The sequence below is a fragment of the Anoplophora glabripennis genome, unplaced genomic scaffold (genome assembly GCF_000390285.2).
Source record: "Anoplophora glabripennis isolate ALB-LARVAE unplaced genomic scaffold, Agla_2.0 scaffold27, whole genome shotgun sequence".
Taxonomy (NCBI): domain Eukaryota; kingdom Metazoa; phylum Arthropoda; class Insecta; order Coleoptera; family Cerambycidae; genus Anoplophora; species Anoplophora glabripennis.
The window spans coordinates 344530-350661 of NW_019416292.1; the positions used below are offsets into that span (position 1 = coordinate 344530).

At 32.1% G+C, this 6132-nt stretch overlaps 1 protein-coding gene across 1 annotated transcript in view; it reads left to right on the forward strand.

Annotated features, from left to right (window-relative positions):
- LOC108909903 (glutamate receptor ionotropic, kainate 2) overlaps positions 1 to 6132 on the forward strand; it is a 120874-nt gene that overhangs the window by 46281 nt on the left and 68461 nt on the right. The gene's annotated exons all lie outside the window — the stretch shown is intronic.

The window sequence follows — 6132 nt, forward strand, 5'->3', positions numbered from 1 at the left end:
GTCGAATGTGCAACGAAAATTATGAGTATTGTATTCGAAAGTGTAGCGAAAATGATCAGAATGCTTTATTTCAAAGTGTAGCGGAACTTATGAGTATTGTATACGAAAGTGTAGCGAAAATTATGAGAATGCTTTATTTGAATGTGCAGCGAAAATTATGAGTACTCTATTCGAAAGTGTAGCGAAAATGATCAGAATGTTTTATTTCAAAGTGTAGCGAAACCTATGAGTACTGTATTCAAAAGTGTACCGAAAATTATGAGAATGCTTTATTTGAAAGTGTAGCGAAACTTACGAGTATTGTATTCGAAAGTGTAGCGAAAATTATGGGAATGTTTTATTTGAAAATGTAGCGAAAATTGTGAATATTATACACGAAAGTATAGCAAAAATATGACTACATTAACACTGAAAACTATAATTTCAAAATAATATACTTAGCTGTTTTTAATATAATGTTAAATATATATTTTAAACTTAGAGCACTATCTATTCTCGTTCTCTTATATGTATATGTTTGTAACTAAGTATATACTAAGTAGGTACAAATTTTTACGCAAAGTATATACAGTTTCAAAATTATCTTATAGAAAGACGAGTATATCCTCGTTAGTTTTGTCATCTAAATCCAATTTTGCTCAGTGTAGGAAAATTGGTAATTCCTTTGTGATTACGGCTGGCAAAGCGCCTTTCTGTCACCGAATATAATGGATTCAGCTAGCTCCACGGAATATTCCTTGTAGGATCACTATCAAGGGCTGTTAGTGAGACGTAGAGATAATAAATTGGATCAAGTCTTATTTAGTTAAAGAGGAAGTCTCAGCTAGAGCTCCAAATGAGAATATTAAACCATTTTTCATTGTCGAGGAAGATGTAAAGTTGGATTAGAAAATTTTTACATTAGATTTTACGTAAATGATGGTATAGAAATGAATGTAACGAGGAGAAAACATCAATAAACGATTTTTTTCTAATGAGTGTCTATTTGAGTCTGTTTTTTAGATACAGAGCGCCAGAGGGGATTTTTTAACCGTATTGTTAAAAAAAACAATGTGTTGCATTAAAATATTTTGAGGCTATAATATGTCTCTATTGTTAGTTTCCGACAGACTGCAGCTACTAGGTAGAAACCTTTCAAATAAGATACTTTAATAAAGATAAAAGGTTTTGTCATATATCGTGGGACGATAATATTGCATATATGTATCTAATGCCAGTAATGTCGCTTCCGTTACGTCTTTTTGCCTAGTAATTCTCTTTCGCGTTGTAGTGCCACATCTTTGCAGTAAGAAGAAAATAGGACGCATCCTTTACTACAATGTCGGCTTTATGAAATGTATTACACTGGTAGCGGAGATGTGGCACACTAGTTCTTACAGGAATGCACAATTCGCGATATTAGATAGGACAAGCGACAGCACATCGCGTTACGAAGAACTCCTGCTTTATTACATTGTACGCAATTCTATAAAAGTTCTTAGAAAATAGCTTTCATCTGAAATTCTAATAGAAAACTGGGAACCCACTTTAATAGTAATCACAAGGTGTAACTTAAATAAGTTTAATAAGATTTAAGAAGTTCGTCCAGTTTCGAAGCAATTTCTAAGGAGCTTTTGTAAGAAATATTCATTGGCTTTTTCCTTCGTTAGCAGCTTTCAAAGGGAACATTTTTCGCTAAATCGACCACAGAAGAATTAGGTTGTCCCTTAAAAAATTGAGTTCAAAGGATATTCTTGTCCGAGTTAAGAGAAAATCCGTTTTAGGTGGAACGCTATCAAAAACATAATAAAAGGATCGGTATCGCCTTTTGAAGGAATGCTGTGCAGATAAACCACGAAAGAGAAACACATAAAAGTGAGAATAGACCGCGAAAGTGTTATATACAGAAATCTAATGTTCTCTCTTACTCAGATCATATAACCAAAGCCATATTATTACTTACGTTTATATTTAATATTATACTTTTGAATTTTGATAAATATTTCCTATAAAAGATAAATATTTTCATTTCGTTTATTGTTCTATAGATTTTACATACAATATAAACATTTTATATAAAATTTAATATGTGTTAATTATACGGCGACTTGTCTGGACACTTGCAAACCCAAAATGTATTATTGTCACCACTCTGAAGATATTAAAAAATATTCTGTTTGCAGATTTCGCACCTCGATTTATTTACACTTCAAATATCCTTTGTGTGTTTGTAAACATCACGTATATTATTTGATTGTTCAATATTTTAAGAGTAAATAAAGTAAAAGACCTAAAGCTCTGCTTAAATAATTCATTTTCTGCAAGTACCTTGTTTTTGTCGCAGCTATGAAACTGACATGAATTATTCTGTATTGTTTCACAAAGGAAGTTACTTCTTTGGCTCTTGCGAACGCTGCGATGTAGCCCCGGCTACGTTAAATGAAAGTTTCGAATTTTTTATGCATGTAAATAACGCAATAAAATAAATTGTTTTAGTTCCTCTCAGCGGAGTTTTATCCTCAAAGGAAATTAAAATGCTAGACCCTCAAGCCGCGTTGTGTACATTCTTTTGAAACCCTGCAATAAATATTAAAAAACTACAAAAAGGAGTTTGTGGAGTTGAGCTATGTTAGGGACAGCAATTATTTTGTTGCTATAATGTATTGTGTTGCAGGAAATTATGTACTGAGAATTGGGAGTAATTTTGGAAGAAAGGTTTTCACCAGATCTGAAATTAATTACAGTTTTTTGCAAAACAACTAGAACCACTTGAAAAAGTAGCTTTTATACAGGGTGTTTCGTTTGGAACGGGAGATTAAGCAATTTAGTAAAAAATACATTCGTAAGAAGTCACTCCTTGCTGAGATAAGGAAAGTTTCATTTGAAATTTTTCTTTCAATTTTTGCCGATTAGTCAAAAGATATTAAATTAAAAATATAGCAAAAAAGTTTTTACATCATAATATCTAATAAAAGTTACCATTTAAAATTTTGAGGACAATTTTGTAATTTTTTTGACCCCGCCTCCTACTAGTTTATAAAAATCTATTTACTTGTTATTCATTATATTTTAAAACCATTTTCCTTAAATTTTTATTTTATATTTATCCCTTACTGTTCTTAACAAGAAATTGAATGAAAAATTTCAGGTGAGGCAAAGCTATAGGTACATACTTCGGTATGGAGTGACATTTTACTAACGCATATTTTGCTTAATTGTTTTATTTTAATGTCCTTTATCTTCCGCTGCTTTGTGTTCCATTCTTAACGAGACGCAAAAGTTGCATAATCAAATTAGTTCTAGCTGAATGTTTATAGTCAAATATAACGCTTAGAGAAAAACACTCCTTGTGGTGGATTCTGTACATACGTTTTAAAGAATCTACCATTGTTCTACACATTTTTCATTTAATAATAATTGTAACAATGGACGTTATCGCTCGGGGCCATCGTAATTCCGCTTCTGCTTCGCTTAATTGTGGAACATTAAAGAGCTGTGCAAACAGAATAATTTACCTAAAAACACAAAACAAAGAAGCGAAATTTTCAGCGCAGAAACGCAGAGGTAAGCATAAACTAACCGAGGCATTTATTTAAATGTAATTTGGAAGTTCTCGTCGTATCTACCGAACGATCTAAATTTCTGGTAATGGTCGAATGATGCAGATGAAATGAGATAAAAATGGATTTGAATTGGTGAAAGTGTTCCTGAGAATTTGAAAAGGGACACTTTGGGATTTTATTTATGAAAAGAAAAACTATTTAATACGCACGTATATACTCATACATACGTTTGAAATTGATTAAAATCATCTCTCGAGTCGTTTTATTTCTGTTTTACTAAATAACAGTTTAAGTAAGTGACGTTTGTGGCCACCTAAATTGAATGTCAGACAGGAAAAACATTCAACCGATTTGCGAAATGCAGAATGTAATTTAAATCCAAATCCCCCTTTTCTGGTCGTCGAATGCTACCAATTGGCATTTTTCTTGTATTGCTTTTGTTCAATGGCCACCTAGATCGCAGACCTGTATACGACACATTTTATCTTTTATCTTAAAAGTTAATGTTCGCAGGACTAGTTGAGAACTTGGAACTTCTACAAGAGTGTATAATAGAAGGCTCTCAGTTTCATTTACTTTCTGTTTTTTTTTTTAATTTGTAACATTCAATATAATATACAACGAATTCATAGGATTCAAAAGTTGACCGACAAATTGTGTTGTGTACACCGCCACAAAGAGTATTAAAATCATATTTGACAATTTTGTTTATTGAAATGAATCGTTTGTTGATATATTTTTTTGAGTACTCTGCTTCTAAAATTTGTTACCACCCTCATTCATACAAACTTTTTGCCTCATGTGGTACAAAGAATAATCCGCTTTATTATTGGAACGTATATAAACACCACGCCGTATAATCAAGATAACAAATTACGATCCGAAATTAAACAAATATGGATAAACGACGGACATTAATTAATAATTAGTTATACCGTGTGTTAACATCGACAAATGCGACAGCGCTCAGGTGTGATGACATAAAACAACAATTATTTACAGCGCTATGTCCAAGCTTTTAAATTTATTGCTTTGTGTAATTAGAGCCTGAAATAGAATATAATCCAGGCGTATAGTTTATTATCGACTACATTGTTACAGTTTGTTGTACGAAATTTCGTTAACGGGGCTTTTATAAATGCAATGGATAGTGAATTTATAACAAAGGATCTGAAATTAAAAAAATGTCCCACAAAGTGTACCCGCAATCCCACAGTTAAAAACAGTGTTTAAAATTGGATGAATATTTTAAAAGGCAAATTCATGTGCAATAGTGACACTAAAACTAAAACACGGGCTTTTTGAAAGTAGAATTTTAATCCTAACAGCTGCCTATTTGCATCAAAATCAAATAGTATAAGTAATAAATACTAATTTTTTTATTGTTGCATATTGTAAGAACAACAAACGCAAAAGAAAGATATATTTTATTTACAATACCCAGTAAATACAATGCATTGCATTTTAACGATCTACCAGGAAACGTTTCGTTTAGAAATTTACGTACATCCTGCCGGAAGTTTGGTGAAACAATTAACTGTCATACAAAACCCACATACCTTATTAAGTGGCACTTTCTCCAATAGGGCAGGAAAATCACTTTACAAAAAAATGCAAATAGTGGGCACCGGTTAATCTCTGTGATAGAATAAAAGGTCCTGTTAGAATACGACTAACAATGCCCACTCATAAGTTAAATGCAAATCTGGGTTGGAGTTGAAAATATGTTCTTCGTACCCCATGGGGATTTTCCATGCTGTTTATTCCATTCCATGTAAATATAGTCTCATCGGTTACCAACACCAACACATATTTCCTGAAATTATTGAGGTCGACGGAACAATTTTATATGCACTGCGATCAAAAAGCTTACATTTTTATGGTTTCGCCAAGACAAATGCAATTTCGTTCATAAAAGTACATGGAAATTTTTAAATTACGATTACATTTTATTTGAAAAAAACGAACTATTTGCTGTAATATTACCAAACACTCCATAAATTGTAAAATAACTGTAAAATTACTTGTTTCTCAAAAACGCTGATTGAATTTTTTTGATAGAAGTACACGTTGAAATACAAATTAACTAACCGAGAGAGTTGCACTAATCAAATTTGGACAGATTTTAGCTATAATGCGGAATATCGCTTTTATGTTAAACATGTTGTCACTGCCATTCTTGGTGGTGAAAATTCCAAATATTTTTAATTATTTAATTTTCGTGGCTGAATTTTGGAAACCGAGCGAGTTGCACTAACCATATTTGGACAAGATATAGCTAATACAATGCGAAGTATCGCCTTACTGTTAAAAAATGTTGTCACCGCCGTTCTTGGTGCTGAAAATTCGAAATATTTGGAATTATTCAATTTTCGTGGCCGAAAATACAGGGATGGCCAGAAGTACGGAATAAAATTCATATCTTTTGAATGAGTTAATTTTTTTTAAAACGCCGAAACACAAACTGATTTTGATTTTTTCCCATCTTTCGGTTATATAATAATTAATTTTTCTTCAACCCCCTAACCCCCAGCTACCCCTACTTTTTTTTTCAAATGGAAACATAAGGCATGAGGGGGCTCGTTGAAAA